The 17,728-nt window shown below is 38.4% G+C and overlaps 1 protein-coding gene across 3 annotated transcripts in view; it reads left to right on the top strand.

Moving 5' to 3' along the window:
- ANXA11 (annexin A11) overlaps nucleotides 1–17,728 on the top strand; it is a 70,516-nt gene that overhangs the window by 26,211 nt on the left and 26,577 nt on the right. Inside the window, exons 1-5 of one of the 3 annotated variants that reach the window (XM_040070558.2) lie at nucleotides 8,129–8,164; nucleotides 9,138–9,221; nucleotides 10,284–10,391; nucleotides 14,366–14,449; nucleotides 17,490–17,714. The exons of 1 other annotated variant lie outside the window; for it this stretch is intronic. The gene's annotated coding sequence lies outside the window, so the exon portion shown is untranslated. Of the gene's footprint in view, nucleotides 1–8,128; nucleotides 8,165–8,826; nucleotides 8,945–9,137; nucleotides 9,222–10,283; nucleotides 10,392–14,365; nucleotides 14,450–17,489; nucleotides 17,715–17,728 lie in introns of those variants that run through there. One more of the 3 variants, XM_040070559.2, reaches the window with a different exon arrangement.

The following is a 17,728-nucleotide window of genomic DNA, read 5'->3' as shown; positions in this document are numbered from 1 at the left end:
AGAGAAGAGTTTGGTGTAGGGTAAATATTTCAATCGCCACTTGATAAAAACTGTTTTTGCTTATTCTAAATTTTAAAAAATGGAACATACAGGATGCCAGCATTTATCTCATGATGTTTTATTAAAAAAATTACAAATTAAAAATTTGTAAAGCAGCTACTAAATTTTAATGTGCATTTTTAGCATAGTTTTGGGGTTTTTAAAACAGTCATTTGCTTTCTTTAAACTCCTACAGAGTACCTTCTGCTTTGAAGAAGTATATTTTGAAATACCTGAATTTGCTGCCTCTTAGCTGAGGCTGTACCTGGCTTAAAAATAAAACAATAACTGCTCAGACTTTTTCCAGCAGCAGTCATTATAATTATCAATTTATTCATTTTATGACTTTAAAAGTGACTATTGGAATGGTTGTTTATTTTAACCACTGGTTAAACAAGACCCAGTGATTCTGTTGCTTGCTCTTCATGGACAGTAAGTTCATTTGCTGGAAGCCTTTTGAAGATCTGGTAGCAGATAACACAGCCGTTCCTTTTCAGCTTTCACCCAAAAGAAAATGTGGTATAAGTGTAAAGGGCTGTGGTTCTTTTTCAGCTTTTCAGTAACTTCTGATTACATCAGATTCTTTGGGAAAATGATGTACAAATATGACTGGAAAAATGTCTAATTTTTTTAGAAAAAAGTAGTATCTTGCTGAGGACAAATTACTAAAACATTATTTTTCTTCTTTGACTATCCTGTCCAATATCTGACACCTCTTATGTTTTTGAGATTTAACTTAAACTAGATTGTCTTGCAGAGTTTGTCCAAACCCCCTTGAATTAACTGTTAACCTGGGGATCTCTAGGGATACATAAAGGAATTCATTACTCACATGACTGTGCATGAGCTACTTTTTTTTTTCTTTACAGGTCTTGCTCTATTATCTTGAAAATAACCACTGGTTAAAGCTCCTCAGTGCTACACAAAAGCCTGACATTTTAGCTGTAGATTTGAGATGTTGCTAAGTTGCATAACTGTTGAGATGAAGGGTTTAATTTAGTTTAGACTTTCAAGTGTACATGTCAATGGAGGCTGTGTCTTGGCAGAATAGGAAACCATATATATTTTATCCTTTGGCCAAGGGTTGGCCACCATGCAGCTGATACAGAAAATAACACAGCAGATCTTTCCAGTCAGTAAACCACAAACCTTAGTCTTCCCCTGTAGGACCACGCTTTTCCAGTCTAATGAGAAAATCATGTAATTCTGACAGTGTTTGTCACACAGCGTCTGTACAGCCTCCGGTATTACTGAGCCAGATGAATGCACTGGCACTCCTTTTGGAGTTCTGACCACTTTCCTTAAAATATCTGCTTTTAACCTTAGCTACAGTAGATAATAGTCAACAATTTTCTACATTTAATTAGTTTGGCTGCATGTTATTCTATACACCTTTTAAGCATATTGTTAAATATTTCTTGATGCAGTGTAACCTTCTTTTAATTACCTTTTATGACTTGCTGATGTGTTCTATATCTAAGAAAGAGGAAATTTCTCTTATTTTTTACTTTGCTGTAGAAGTACAAATTACTTACGTTCATAAGCAAAACTGAGGTGAGTAAAAATCAGTAGTTATATGTTGAGAATGGAATTTTGGTGTCAGTACTACTACAATGGGACGCTGATAAATGATTGTCAGTATTTCTAAATGGCTGCCAAACCACCCCTCCCCCCCCCCCCAAAACAACAACAACAACAACAAAACCCCAAACCCTTTGAACCCTTTGCTCCTCTGCAGGGTGTTTAAAGCATTTTGTGTTAGTAAAGCCTGCTGTTTCAAATGAGTTTCATATCAAGACCAGAAAAAAATATGACCTGGCTTTATTAGTTTCGCAGCAAGTCAGGCTTTGGGAAAGTTACTGTTATCTACTTTGTGCCTTGGCTAACTAATCTGCAGGGAAAAGGCTATCTTGACCTATTTCACAAGATTGTTATAACTACAGATGTTACTGTCTGTAAATAAATTTGAGACCTTGCAGGAACAGTTTTAGAAGTCTGAGTTTTCACAACTGTTGTTTTGAGCATTTTTCCATTTATTATTCATTGCCCAAACTTCTCCTCTTCTTTGGGAAATTTATTTTCACTGCTATATCTACCAATCTTTTCTTTCCCCCAGCACCCTTAAAGAGCTTGACAAACTAAGAAATTTTAAACTTTTTAGCTGCTGAAGTATCATACTTCTTGGAAATTAAACTTTGAAAAGTATGTTACTGCTTGGATTAAGAAGGGCTGCATTGTTGGTTAGAGAGCTCCCATAAATGCTGTGTGGACACATCTCATAGCAAACAATGGATACTGGGAAGGAAATTAACAGTGATCCATTGATTTCTTACTACGCTTCTGAACTGTTTGTCTGTTTTTAGCTTCTAAATAGTGAATCAATACGCAGTCAAGCCTTGATCTCATAGAATAATTGCTGGTATGCAGCAGCACATCTTGTGGTTAGGGCAATAGAGGGGACTTGGGAAGAACTGTATTCCTATTACTTGTTCAGCCACTGAACTACTCTATGGTATTAGAAAAATCCTTTCACTTCTTTCTGTTCGCTTCCTTTTTTTTTTTTTTTTTTTTTTTTTTTTTTTTTTTTTTTTTTTTTTGTGGTGGTGGTGGTTAGATTATTTTTCTAGGGACATTTTATCCTCTGTTCTCTTTTGCCAAGCTCAACACAAGGCCTGCCTGGACAGAGTGGTCACATCCATGTGGCTCCATCCCCTGTGTCCATTACTGTAGGAAAAGTAGGCTAATAGCTTTATATTGTTATGTTGGCTGTACTGCAGAGGAATAAGAGGCAAAAATTATATGCTCTTTTAACTATTTTGGGATTAATTCCTTGGCTTGACAGATGTTGCTGAGTAATTTTGTGGTGTTTGAAAACCAAAATCTATGATGAAGAGCACAAAAAGGTCAAAAGTTCTCCTTGGGAAAAAAAACCAAAACCAAATAAAAAACAATACCCAAGCCAAGAAGTAGAAGAATTGAGGTTGGAAATAGTAACTAGAAAAATATGGTGAGCAAAAAACAAAGGTAATGCTATATATTGTACCCAGAAAACACAAATGTATTAGTTTTGATAGTAAAATATAGGTGTTTGGGAGGTGGCTGTCAGCAATATACATCTTTCTTGCCTCTTACTTGTCTCTTCAATTTCTTAGAGAAGGGATTTTAAACCTGTAAAGAGGTTTCATGATGGAACTCTGCCTAGTTCCAATCTCAAATACTTACTCTTAATTATTTCCTTTATTTTGCTCTCTGTCCGCACTAGTACATAGCTTTTTGCAAGCACAGCAAACTTGCTGATCAAGGTTTCAATAGCGAGTTTCCTCATGAGTGTTTTCTGCTGTGTTTTATCGATGTGTGGTTTATTCCCATTCAATGTACTCAATTTTTCTTGGAATGGAAAAGGAAGAAAAATCCCTGTTATATCACTGCCAGCTGTCTACAAAAAGACTTAGCTAATTAGTTGACTACTCAGCCCTACAGTCTCGGCTGGAATATGGCTTGCTGAGCTTGAGCTTGCATTTTAGCACTGGGTTTAACAGCTTTGTTGTGTGTGCTCATATTTCTTCTCTTCTACTGCTGTGAAGCAGCAACCTTGTTAAAAATACAGTTGACGTTACAAGATAGCTTAGTGGATAGCGGGAGTTTGTGTAAAAAACTGAGTAAGATCCTTCACCTCAAGATGATTTGAAAAAGGTCTTACTTTGCAAAATTTAAAGCTGGAAAAAGCTGTGGAAATGTTTGTTCTGAACAACCCTAGTAAGCAAGATAGTAAATTTTGCCAAGAATTGTATAACCTTTCTAGTATCTTTGGCTAAAAATATCTTCTTGTTCATCTTCTTGGTCTGAAAAACACTCCTGCAACAGAAAGGGCATCAGCTCCAGTGCTTAATCACTCTCTGAATTAAAATTGTCCTCAGCTGCCAGTTATCAGATTTTTGGGTGGGGTTTAGGGGTTTTTTTGCTGACACTGTGCCACACTCCGGGCCAATATGTTTGGGTTTTTTAATTACATGGCGCTGTATTTCTCCGGAGGTTCTTTTGTTCCATAATCATATGGCCTTTTCATTTTACTGTATGAAATTGTTTGAGGCCCTTTATTACCAAGTAAAAAATTAACTCTAGATTATTGTTTCTAAAGTTTTGAAGTGTTTCCTTCCTGCTACCCTGCTCTTCAAACTACATCTGGTCTTATTAAAATGTGGATGTCATCTGTAAACAGTATTCTAGTTCTGATACCATATATAGAGATAAATCACTTTCCCACTAAAAATCAACACATCTGCTTTTGTTTGTATATCCAAAAAAACTGGATTGCCTGGAGCACATGGAAGGATCATGCTGGTTCCAAACTCCCATTATTATGAATTGCAACTTCATTACTTGGTTTTGGATATCATATTTTGTATACCTTTTTGGACTTGCAGGAATGTGGGTTTTTTCTACAGGTAATTAAGGGATTTTTATCTTTGCCTTCTCAAAAAAATCTCAAGGTAGAACTTGAAGTTTAAATCTCTCGACTCAGAATCCTTTAATGACTTCCATTATGACTTCCTTCTCTTTCCCGTTTCCCTGTACCTGTACTCCCAAAGCTGAGGACAGACCTTCCCCATCTTACCACTTTAAGGCCAGGTAATAATGACGTGTTGAATTCCACACCTGCAAGGAGTGAATGGAACTCCAGGCAGGTGAATGATGTACTGCAGAACGTGCAGTTGTTAACTTCTGGCACTGTTATGTTTATGACAGTTGTTAGGTTTATAACAGTTGTTAGGTTTATAACATTGTCATGTTTATAAATGTTGAATCAAGGCAACCCTTAGAATATAAATTGACCAAAACTGTACACACAGGGATAACAGGACTTGAGTTGAGGTTGAAGCCAGCAGTTGGAAAGGAGTAACAGAAGGCTCCCAGGGTAGAGGAATGATATTCTACCCCTTAGGGGAAGATCCTATCAAACATGTTCTCACTTTTCAAGATGCTTCCCCCTCACCCTACCTACTCCATTCCTCTCTTTGACTTTGGTGCATATTACTTTTCATGGCAGTTTAACTCATGGGCAGTATCATTAGTAGCTCGGTTCTTGCTCATGTTTTGAGGTGGCCTCAGTTTCCCTGTTTCTTCAATAAGACGTTTTAAAAAGTTCTGTTTGAAAGAAGAAAATGGGCTAGACTTTTCCAAACCTGACTGTTCTGTAGGTTTCCATTTGGAAAGTTCATCTCTGCAATAATTATGCTGCTGAAAACATAAGAAGAAAAGCAAGACCGCAGATGTCTAATTTGTGACACAGTGACTAATTTGAATGCTTGAATATAGAATAATGACTGATTATTTTTATTCTATTTTTTTTAAATTCCATTTACTTGCTCTAGAAATTCCATTTTAAGGTTGGAAAAAAGCAGGAATGTCTTTTCAAGCAATAACCTAGAAAGAGCTGGCTCACAGAGCAGTGCAGAAATGTAAGCCTATATTCTCCAGAATTTGATAGATGTTTTTATCAGAATAGCACCTAGATACTACAGAGCTTCCTAAAAGGAAACTTAAGTTTTAGAGCTGCACTTTTTCAAGGCTGTTAATTATTTTGTTATAATATTTGATATCCCTTACACACAGAATGCAATTATTTGATGCATATGAAAAAACTACAAAGCAGAGCTTGTCAGGAAGCATTCCTGCTGCAACAGCAGCTCACTGCCATAGCTCTGGAGGTCTCTGCTGAGGTACCTGAGCTCCTACTGTACATCCTAGCAGCCTTGGTGAGGTGGTTTTCAGGAAAAAGCCTAGTGAGAGACTAGCTCACATTTCTCTAAGATGAGCAGTTATCCATAGAAACAGGACTTTGCCTAGCTCTTATAACTCTTGATTCCTAATGAATTATGAGAGGTAAATTGTTTGATATTTGTGGAGTATTTAACTGCTTGGGACAAGAATACTGGAAAATGTAATGCAAGGGGAAAAAAATGACACCACAGCTGTGCAAACAATGCTAAGATGTTCTTCATACCCTCTCCTCACTCACTGGTTTGCATCGTCCTTCTGCCCTCATTGTCAGAGAACACTAAGTTTGACATACTTGACATGCAAAAAATAGATACACTCTCATGTGGGTTATTATGGGCATAAGTTATTAATGATTGTTTAAAGAGCACACTGAGACTCATTCTGTTCCAGCCCCTGGGGCATCAGCAGTAGTTTGAGTGTCCAAGAGGATTCTAAACTATGATGAGCACGACACATACCAGTAGGTGTATCTTCAACAGAGGAATTGCCATGGGGCTATTTTTAGTGCAGCTATCAGATGTCTTAGGGTGGAAAATTGTAGAGCTCTCCTCCAAAAGATTCTACAAAGCCAGACAGGATGACCACAAAAATATAAGTAGATTTTTAAGATTGTAGCAAGCATGAATACGTTCTCAGAAAGATGAAGGGAAATTTTTGCTAGTTGTGCAGGAGAGGGAGGGACATGCCTTCCTAAAATTGTGGTATAACATTAGTTCTTTAAATTTGTTTCACAGGTTGTTTCTTTTTCTCATGCTTCACGGGGTCAAGTCTTAATATCTTTCTCATTTACACCTGCGTCATGTAATCCCCCTACCTATTTTAAGCCTTGGCTGTACAGCCTGAGCTGGTACATTACTGCCACGTAGAGTTTAGTGCCAGCTACTGAATGCTTTTTATTGGAATTTCTACAGCCTGTGGTAATCAAGAGATCCTTACACAGAACTGCTTTCACTAATCATGCAAATAAAGCAGTGCCACTTTTTCTTATTATTTTATAGATGCATCTTCCAAACAATAGAGCAGGGTACCATTAGTCATGTGCAGTTAATGCTAAAATTACAACGCAAATAGCAGGTATATATGGTAACAGCCACACTTGTTTGGAATATAGAATGGATCTGCATATACAAATGCATAGGCATATACTCTGTGTAGCTACACTGAATTGCATACTACTGAAGAAGTATCTGCTAAAGATTGTAATGAGAGAAGTAACTATGCTGCAAAGCATGACATGTGGCTCCACGATCTTAATTTTAGTAATATCTAATCTCTCTGTGGCAGTAATGCAGCAGCTCAGTTTCCACAGTCAGGTGTAACTTCTTGTTAAAGTCAGGCCTGACTACATGAGAACAGAAAGATCCCTGAAGATATTCCTTTAAAATGTGAGAATGCTTGCTGGATGAAGAGAAATCAGTTTATTTGAGGATAGAACTTAAATAGTCTCTCGCTTCACCAGAACTATGTCACTGATTATATTTTCTGGAAATATGCTGGTGCAGATTTTCTGAGGGTTTTCTACTTATCTTGGATATGGAGGAAAAAATCTGAGTTTACTTTTGAAGTCATATTCATAACAATTGGGTGGCTGCAAGATCGTAGTCCTCCTCCATAGGAGTTTTAATTGCTTTGCCTTATCCTCTTTAAGCAACAGTTGATACAAACTTTATTCTAACCCAGGAAATGATTGAACAAAGCTCAGATGTTGGTGAATGTCAGCAAAATGTTACTTGAAAATGTCTGTAGACTGATGTGCCTGCATCCCACTTCAGCAAGTGAAGAGTGTGACTATTTCCTGCTGTTTGCAGATGGTGATGCATAAGGGTTCTTGCAGGTTAGATGTTACATTTTTTACTATTCACAGTATTAAAAGGAGTTATAGGACTGTAACAGTTTTATTGTCTATCTGGCCCTCTCTGAAAATCAACATTTTGATGGTAATGTGATCTCCTCATTTCCTGTGCAAAATCTTTTACTGTGCTCCCCAGCTGGAATTTCTGCTCTTTCCTGTTCCAGGGTGTTCACATACGGTGAGTGTTGGTATTTATAAGTTTGCCTTTCCCTACCCTAAAGATTTTGTTGATAAAATGTTAGCACTTCTCTGTTGCTCTATTTTCTTCCTCGTCCTTTGGCAGCTTTCCACAGCTTTTGGCAGTCCCAGCTCTTTGTCCAAGCAGTCCAGCAGGAGATATTCTCATTCAGGGTACATTTCTCAGAAAGGACAACTTTTGTTGCCTCTCACAGAGGCCTCATAGAAATCCACACAATGTTTCCTTTTCAACCAACAACCTACATAAATCTGTAGGTTCTAAAGGAATCTTCCTGCTATCAAACTGTAGCAGAGGTGAGTCATCTCTTTCACCTTCCCCTCCACCTTTCATTACACACCATGTTAAGCAGTTAATTATCAGTTTAGTGCAATTAGGCTGGAGACTGAAATTTCTGTTTAATTTTTTTTTTTTTTTCTGCCAGAAGTGCTGTGCCCTAGTCTTGAACTGCGGACATTAGATGGCCTGTTGAATGGAAATCTCAGGGCTTGTGGAATTATTACATACATAAAGTGGCTTTTGTGCTTAAGCAGTAATAGGATCAGTAGTTGTGTCAATTGAAATGATAATTTATTAAGGACAGGATTAGTAAGGGCTCACTTTGCCTTTGGGAGTAGAGTTAGAACCTTGCTTGAAATCCCATCTCAATCTTCTGTGCTTCTCTTTAACCTGTCCTTGATTCATTGTGTTCAGCTGATCATCCAGCAGAATTTAAAATTTAACACACAAAATTAGGCACTGTATTAGAGGTTTTATTTTTATTTTTCTTAAGCTAGTAGTGCTTTCTAGTCCCTTGCAACTTTAAAGCTGCCCTGCCAGCAGAAGTGCATTGCAGTCATAGTAGCAGCTGCTATTTTGTCTTGTTTTAAGCAGGCATTCTCTGCCCCTCTATTCCTATCCCTCTGCATATTCATTTTTCAAGCAAGAGCCTGTTAAAGGGTTATCTTGAGGGGAGAGTTTCCCTACTCCAATGGGCCTTTCCTAACTAGAAATCCAAGTGAATTTTGAATGTAAACTTTCTTCAAACACATCAGTTGCTGTTTTGTGGAATATTCTGAAGAGGTTCTCTTACCAATGTAAGTCAGCTTAAGTTTTTTGTGATTTGCTCATGTCAATCTCTTAGACACTAGTAGCTAATAGGAATACTCGACTATTTTAAAAATAAATTGTATATATATAAAAGAAGGCAAGTAATTCCTGTTAATAATCTGTATCTGGTAAAGTGGCTGAACTACTAAAACCTTCCCCCAACTTTTCCCCAAATCCTAGGAAAAGGATTTTAAAAATGAAGTTGCTCAGTTCTTCTATTTCTGGCCACTGAGGTAGACATGAGAGTCTAATTTGACACAGATGGTAAGTAGATTGTTTCTTAAGTTTCCACTATTAGGACTGTAGAGTTTCAATTGATAAGCTTCAAACAAATTTTAAAAGCCTAGGGTATAATAAATTTAGAGTTGAACTCAGGGTTAGAAGCAATAGATTGCAAATGCAAGGCATAGTGGGGCATAACACTGAACAAATGCTTAATCTTTTTTTTGTTTTACTCTCGTGTACATAGATAAACTACTGATTTAAACACATTCATTGAATGTACATCATGAGCCTATTGTAAAAGAAAATAGGAGCAGCACATTAGTACAATATTTATATAATACCAGATTTAGAGAAACTGTAAGTGTTAGAATGGGCTGAGAAATAACTGGAAATGCGATCCCTGAATATGAAATTAAAAATTTTCTTTGCCATAGATCATGCATCTTATATGGTGTCATTATTTTATGGAAGGATAGTTAGAAATTAAAAAATATGGGAGTGTGGCAATAAATCCATAGCACACACAGGTTTATTCAAGGTTCTGGCAAGGAACTATATATGATGCAAGCTTGGGGTTGTAGGTGCAGAAGGTAGTGATCAAAACTGGCCATTGAATTGGTAGTCAGTACCCAGTTATTGCATTTGGAAAATATGTGCAGAGCAGCACTTCATATAGTACATTAGTAGAGCCATGAACAGAGAATGTAATTATTTTCAAAACCTCAAAGAACTGAAGTCCCCCTACAGAGAATTCAAATACTACAGTAAATACTTGGTGAACTCAAACTCTGGAGTAATTAAACAGTGGCATAACAGAGACCATCAGGTTGTAGTCAGAATAGGGAAATTCCTCTACGCTGTTGATGGTGAACACTATGAGACTGCAAAGATGAAGGCAGTGGATTTTTTTTTTTTCACATACAGAGTAGTTTGGCTGAAGCACACATAAATGCACAGTTGAGATCAGATTTGTTTAGGTATGGAATGCAGCTAGATGAATCAATTGTATGTGTTCCCCATTTTTAACATCTATAATCTCACTCCTTCAAAAATATTTAATTGTAGGAAAATAGAAATCTCTCCTTTGATATACTTTTTCAGGGTACTCCGGGGTGGAAAGTCACCATGCTGAGCTGTCACAGTCCTGGATAAAACCTTTCCTTTACCAGGCATTGTGTGCGATGGCAGGCCACGACACGGGCTGCAGTGGTAATTAGGTTTTATAACATGTGTATCTTTGCCTTTTTACAATCTCTTGCCAGACTGTACTATTTTAAGTGGTGAGCATGTGCCAGTTGAGGCTTGATCTGAGCTCACTAGCTGGGGCTTTGCATGCTACCAACAGCTGACAGAACAGAGAATTCAGCTCCAGTCCTGTACTGAATTTCATGCAAGCAGCCCCTGCACACTGTCCATGAATCTGCCTCCACAGATCTCACTGAGGGATTCAAGCAGGCATCAGATTGTTCTCTATACCTGTTTTTCACTGTGTGTGAAGTGAGATGGTCTGTCTTTGTAGCTGGAACAGGCTGCTGGCTTACTGGGGAAACACTGTGTTGCCAGAATCCTTGGAATTACCAGAAAGGAATTATGATGTTTCTATATATTTTCTTAAATTCTTCCTTTGAATTGTTTTCCCAAATGTTAAGTTTAGATGCCAAATATCCTGCAGGACAATGCCCTGTTTCTGGCTTATCTTTGTCAGTGCTTTCCATTCCCGATTGCAGGAGCTGGGAAGCCAGGCTCCTCCAAGGCAGAGCTTCCTTTGGGGTGATAATAATGCAGAAATCACCGGAGGGGAGGCAGAACACAGCAGCCTCCATCTCAGTCCTGGTATGCCTGGGATTCCCTGCTGGCTGAAGCTCCCAAAAACGAAGGCTGCCTTGATCCCCTCCTGCTGTTCTGTCCCACATACTGCAAGCATTTTCTCACAGGAAAGTTTTGTGAACTATGAATAACAGTCCCAATTTTGAGGATTATTGGATTCTATCAATTAGTCAAAAGTCCACCTTCTTTTTTTTTTTTTTTTTCCTGTATGGAGAATACCATTATTTCAACATCATGTCAGGACAAACCTGACCATTTCAGACAATTTCTTTCTTATCTTTGCAAAGCTCCAAAGATGCTCTGTGGCCGGACAGCAAATAGAAATGTGCACGAGGAATGCACTGTTCTGGTTTGAACTATGTTTCCAGCAGTCTTGGAAAAAGTGAGATCTATGTCAAGCCTTCAGGTATAATTTCAGTGATACTTGGCTGATATAAACTATCTTAAAATTACAGCACTCTCCTCAGTTTTGTAGATCATCACCAGGACTTTAAAATTGATATCTATATTGCTTCTCCACTTGAACTGGTTAAGAAAATCCCAAAACTGTGTTTCTTGATAGTAATTTCCTTTACACTTCCCTTTGTAATTTTCATGCTTTTACCTTTGCCATCTCTTTAAAAAGATCCTTTTACAATACAACATATTAACAGAAAACTCTTGCAGGTGTTAGTTCCTTTGAAAAGACTAAATGTATCTTCAACACAGCATAGTTACTGTAAATTGCTTGATATGGTTCAACCCCTAAACAATCTGGAACTTTCAGAAAATTTTTTGGGATAAGGAGCTGTTTTAAGCATTGGTGAAGCAGTGAAAAAGGAATAGTGATGCCAGTTTTTATCTGCTGGTTCAGAAGGTGCTGCCTGATTGCCTCTGGGTTCATTAGAAAGGTTCATCTGTTCTGAATCTCAGGTAACTTCACCTTAGCAGACTTGACAAGTGCTAATGCAACTTCTCTGACACAGTGGAAACTGACTTGCCTAAGCAATGGACAAAAGACAAAACACAAATGCTGTATTTGATTACTTTACACTCAGGGATTTGAAAACCCAGGTTAAACCCTGTCGTGGTTGCTCTTTGAATTCAACTTCTTTGAGCAGTGGGCTAGAATTCTGGTTCAGGACTTGATAGAAAGCTGGGAAAGGTTTCAGTCAAGAGTTCGTTCCTTTGTACTGTCTCATTCTTGCAGTACAGTAGTAGCTCTGCTCAGAAGGCTTATGCATACCGCTTGTGTCTTTGAAAAAGCTTACTGTGTTGTCGTGTGCAAAACAGGAAACGTGTAATGCTATGATCCCCAGAGGAGCCGATCCAGGGCAAACTCTTCTGACCTTGTGCAAAACACATCCAGCCAAAAGTCACAGTGAAATGGAAACATACAAGTTAACCACAGGAGTTAAGAAATAGCCTCGTCTGCATTGTGTTGCTTTAACGTGGAAGGTCTCTACATGAGCAGCTGAGAATGAATAACACAGCCTGCAAGCTGATGCCACTGTGAAACTCTCTTCATGTTGTTTTTCTTCTTCTTAGAAGCAATATTTTACCCCAGCTTGTTTTCATTTTGCAAGCAAAGTGGTATTTTGGAGTGAATGACATACTTTCAGATTTACACACATTATTGGATACTGTTGCTGTCCCCAAAGAGTAAGAAAAATGTAAATACCAAGGCGAGAGACAATGACTCAAATCAATCTTAGCAGGCAACAGCTAGATCATTATTTAAAACTGAGAAGAGATTTGATTGAGAATGGATATTTTGGTCCAGAAATTCTCTTTTCTGGATCAGACCAGTTCTCTGCTCTATTTAGTTTTGCATGTATCAGGGTAAACTTTTGCCCTACACAGGTTCAATAATAGGACCCAAACCCTATTCTGGCCAGTATTTGAGGCCATGTTCCTTGAAAAACGTGGCCAAGGATTTATTTTGTATTAAAATAGAATTAGGAGAGGAACATACTATTTGAAACCCAAAAAGCTACAGTCTAATTTTCATAGACACTAAAGGCTGTAATAATTGTTTTTGAAGAGTCTGGGAATGGGTTTTAAATTAGAAACCTAGTAAACTGTGTCAGTTTTATATATACTAAATATAGAGCCTACTACATAGAGATGTATTAAATACTAAGGACAGATTAGTACTAATATCTTCCTTTAAAATTTTTGGTTATTTCAGTAGCATGTGTCTTCACCTACTGATTGAAACAATATTACTTTAGCAGTCTTTCTGTTAAATACAAAGCTGAAGTTATTCAGTGCAACATAAACATTTAGCTCTACAGTTTAGTCTGTAAACACTTAAAAGGTTGGAATGTTTATCTAAAATGACCAGACATCCAAAACTTGCAAAGCTGATCTGTTTGCAGTGTTAACAAGAAGTAGAAAACAAAGAACTTTACCCGTTTGAAAATGATGAAGAAAAAAAATCTCAGTTTTACTCCCATCAATAATTAGGCTCAATTTTGTTACAGTTCTGAGTTATCTTGGCACTGGTTTACCTATCCTGAACTCACTTTAGAAGATAATTGTTGAGGTTAGGTCTGCTGTTGGAATTTCAGTGTAAATCCAGGCCCCAGTAAAAGGACAAAAGAGGGTGGAACAGATGCAGGTATCACTGGGTTTGTATTTTTATTTTTCTAAAAGACTCGCTGGAATATATCAAGCTGAAAAAACCCCAGAGGTTTAGGAGTTGTTTCATGAGCACTTCAGCCTTGACTACCATAAAAATGGCAATTTCTGTGAGAAGGAAGGAGCTACTGTCACACAGATGTGATTGTAATCTCATATTTTTGTCCTTATGCTACTACTAGTAAATCACCATACTTGATTGCTGCTCAGTTCTTGGTTTGGTTACTTAATATTTCACGAAACCATTAGCCCTGGCAATACATTGTTACCCTGGTTTTTCTGAGCCTTTTGATTTTCTTAAATGGAGTCAGATCTTTTTAGTTATTGTACAATATTAAGAGCAGTTTTCTACCTTTCTCACAGATGTAACATAAACAAATCCTTTGTTTTTCATTCTCTGTCCTTTGTTTGCATATTTCTAACCTGAAAACAATTGTAACTGACAATTCGTCCGGCCACTGAGGCTGAGGGGTGGAAACCCCAAAAAGCCAATCTTCTGCTAGACCCACAAATGTATAAAAAGTAAGAAATAAACAAAGGGGCTCTTCTCTCCACTCTCTCAGCTGGGAGCTGGTTCGGAAGGACCTCTGCCTTGCGAAAATCTCTTGTCTGCGTGTGACTGCTTTGTGTGTCTCGGTGACAATACATTGTAGTTGTAAAGTGTTTACTTTGATGTAATAAGTATAATGTTACTTCTGTGCCTTTTTTTTTTCCTTAAATGCACTAAAATGCAGCATCCAAGCTAATCTGGAACATGATTCATGTCATTATCAGATCAGCTGTTGAAGTCCTTTCATCAAGTCATAAGGCCACTTCAAGTAAGTGCTAAGCATAACCATAACCGTTGATCCTAACAGTGACTATAAAATACTAAATTAACATTTTCATAGTTCACAAGAAAACTTGATTTATTCAGTGATGAAAAAGCAAGTGAAGTTCTGAAGGTCTTACTGTATACAAGTTAGTTCAGTTGGGATTAAAATTACATGATCCTTTAAGGAAATCACAATGTAGAAGAAAGTCTTGAGGGTTGTTTTTTTGTTTGTTTGTTTTGGGTTTTTAAAAATTATTTTGTTTCCTCCAAACCACAGCCTGAATAGTTGCTGTTTGACGAGCTATGACTGCAACAATAGGAAAAAACTCAAAGGAGTTTTACAGTTAAACTTTGATTTGCAGGCGTAGTGGTACTGTATGTTTATGTGGTATAATTCTTCTCAATGTATTTAAGAGTAACTACTCTCATAGATATTTCATAGCTCTGCCCATCGATATAATCACTGTAAGGACAGAAACAGCCACTTGAATCCTCGAGTGCACTTCTAGCGATTGTATGTCTTATACTTCCCCATGTTTTGCTTTGCTAAATACCCTGAGGTGACTCTGTTTTGCAAACCTTTTCCATCCTTGCTCTTGGTGCGATGATAGCTGCTCAGCAGGGACACCGTCACTTCCACAGAGCTTTGCTAGACAGTAAGAGGACTCCCTCTGTTGGCAAATCAATGGGTAACCGTGAGATAAATAAGAATTATTGTGGCCGTGTATCTTCCTGGGATACTTTAGCTTTGTGAAATCTCAGCAATTTGATTAATGATGTTGTGCTTGAACAAACAAACAAAACTAACTAGCCACAATCTGCAGCTGAACTGTGATCTCAGACACTTGCATCATTCGGGTCTATTTACATCTAAGCATCCCTGTTAAATCTTTTCTCTTAAAACATTTTTGCATTCTCTGCTGTATAAGCAAATTTAAATTGAAGGAAGCAGGAATAGCAGTGGCTTGTATTTATGGGGGTTAAGTATTTCTGAGGTGAAATAGCACAACTATTTTAAGAAAAGAAAAAGTGCTTTTCTATATTTCTAGGAGAGGGCTCTGACTCATCATGGAATGTATAAAAATAGACTGAAGTTCTGAATCTTACATCTTAGCACTGAGCTGTCATTCCTTTGTGCTTTGAGCCACCTCAGTTAACAGGCTTTGCTGATGGCAGCTGCTATGTAGAAAATAACAATTTTGTTGTTGTTGTTGCTTCTAAATATGAAAATGAAAGTCTAGGTCAGGATGCAATGAGGCTCCTTTCCTTAAAACTGCAATCAAAGGCGGTTTGCAGGGTTCAAAAGAAGGATAAGGGGTGCAAAACCAAACCAAACCAAAAAAAAAAGTGCATTTGAGGCCAGCTGTAATCACCTAGGAGTGACTGAGCTGGAGAGAGGAGAAGAGAATTCCTTGGCAGTGGAGGCTGTGTGTCGCAGGGCTGCGGGCAGTGGAGGCTGTAGGGGTGCTGGGCGCAGGGGACCGGTGCCACCCGAGCCTGCCCCACTGTGCGCTCCCTCCCACACCGCCAGGAGACTCTCGCTCCCTGCAGCTGGAACGAGAGCCAAGTATGTGCTGATTCGAAGTATTGGCTAGGTGGGCAATACTTGTTGGAAAAACGCTTACTCAGATCTGAATTTGCCTCCTTTTACACAAATGCTGCCTCGTTGCTGTCAATACCAAGAACACAAATCTGACTCTATTCGGTTTCAGTTAAATACCGTGTTCAGCTCTCTCAGGATCTGATCCCTAGTCTGTGGTTAGGGTGCTTACTTGCAAGCAAGGCTGGGCTGGGACACCTGTGAAAGGCAAACTTTCAGTGCTTGCTTTAATTAATAGTTGCAAAACATTTTGAGCAATCTCGCTTAAAAGGTCATCTGTGCTAAAGATGGCTTGAATGACATGGTTTTCCTTAAATGTGGAAAAGGCTCCCGGTGAGTCAGGGCTGAGTCATGGGAAGATTATGCTACTTCTCTATATGAGACTTGGTTTATTATGTTCCAAGAGTTATGTCCCAAAGAACTGTTTTGCCACAGCGGGATGCTACAGCTGGAGGCATGGTCTGAGGAGGTGCTGACCCACATCATTATAGTGAGGTGAAGAAGCCCCTCAGAGCTTGCTGTGCATAAATTACCCACAGGCACTGATGATCAGAACCTCTGAAAAGCTACACTTTTAACTACAGTTTGATCTCTGGTTTTTGTAGTCTTGAGAATTTTTTATTAAGCCTTTTAATTCTGACTGATAGTTACAAAGAAGTGTTGTACATGTAGGATATTTATTTTTATGTAGTCCTCTTGCTTTATACCATCACACTGAGGATTGATTAATGATATTAATTTTCAGTGTTAGGGAAGGGAATTTGAAGAATGTACAGGCTAAAGTCACATACTAGGCCCAAAGTGAGCTAAAATTACCCAGACCTTGATGTTTACTGAGTGGTCGTATTTTCAGCCCCATGACAGTTTTGATGTATTTAATATATATGTAAGCTATAGGTGCTCCTTTCTTCACAAAATTACCACACATGTGAAAGAGAGGCATATAGTAGATGAAGGAAAAGAAGAATAGTTCAATGTGGTGTATTCTGACATAGGATTTAAAGGTGAGGAGAGCAGAGCAGCAGATACAGGAGAGGGTTCAGTTCTAGTGAGCAGAACAGTAAAGGTAAAAAGCTGGGGGTTCATGACCTGATAGGAGGAGCTAAAAGGTGTCAAAGCCAGGATCAAGGCTAAATGGAGCTTGTGAGTGACTCCAAATCCCACCTTTTTCTATTAGGAGTACAACAGAACCATTGCTGTGACACAGAAGTATGAAGTTACATCAGAGTGAGGGCATGTAACAATTGAGATATTTCTTTCCCAAATTCTTTCCTGTATTTTATGGTGTAATGGGCACACCTGCTCTGAGTCAGTGGTACACCATTTGTTGGCATCACCAACAAATGGGCTTGGCTGAAGCCAGCCCTGCTGGGCAAACCCTGAGAAATTATGCTGAGCTGTGTCTCTTCACCTAAAGAATTTGGGTCTTTCTGGGAGTTAACAGGACCAGCCTGAACTGAGACCAGACATATGTAAAACCTCTGTGGCCGCCACCAGAGAGGAGTTTGGCTGCAATCACTTTACACTAGACATATGTGCAGCCTCAACCTGAGCTGTCCTGCGTGGCAGTGGCTGCACAGTGATGATCACCCCTTGAGCACGAGTGCCTCCCAAGATCACTCCTCAAGGTCAAGAGATCCCTTGCCTGGCATCTGGAATCTACAGCAAGGTAAGTGACATTTC

The sequence above is a fragment of the Hirundo rustica genome, chromosome 8 (genome assembly GCF_015227805.2).
Source record: "Hirundo rustica isolate bHirRus1 chromosome 8, bHirRus1.pri.v3, whole genome shotgun sequence".
Classification (NCBI taxonomy): domain Eukaryota; kingdom Metazoa; phylum Chordata; class Aves; order Passeriformes; family Hirundinidae; genus Hirundo; species Hirundo rustica.
This window is presented reverse-complemented; position numbering and strand designations above follow the sequence as displayed.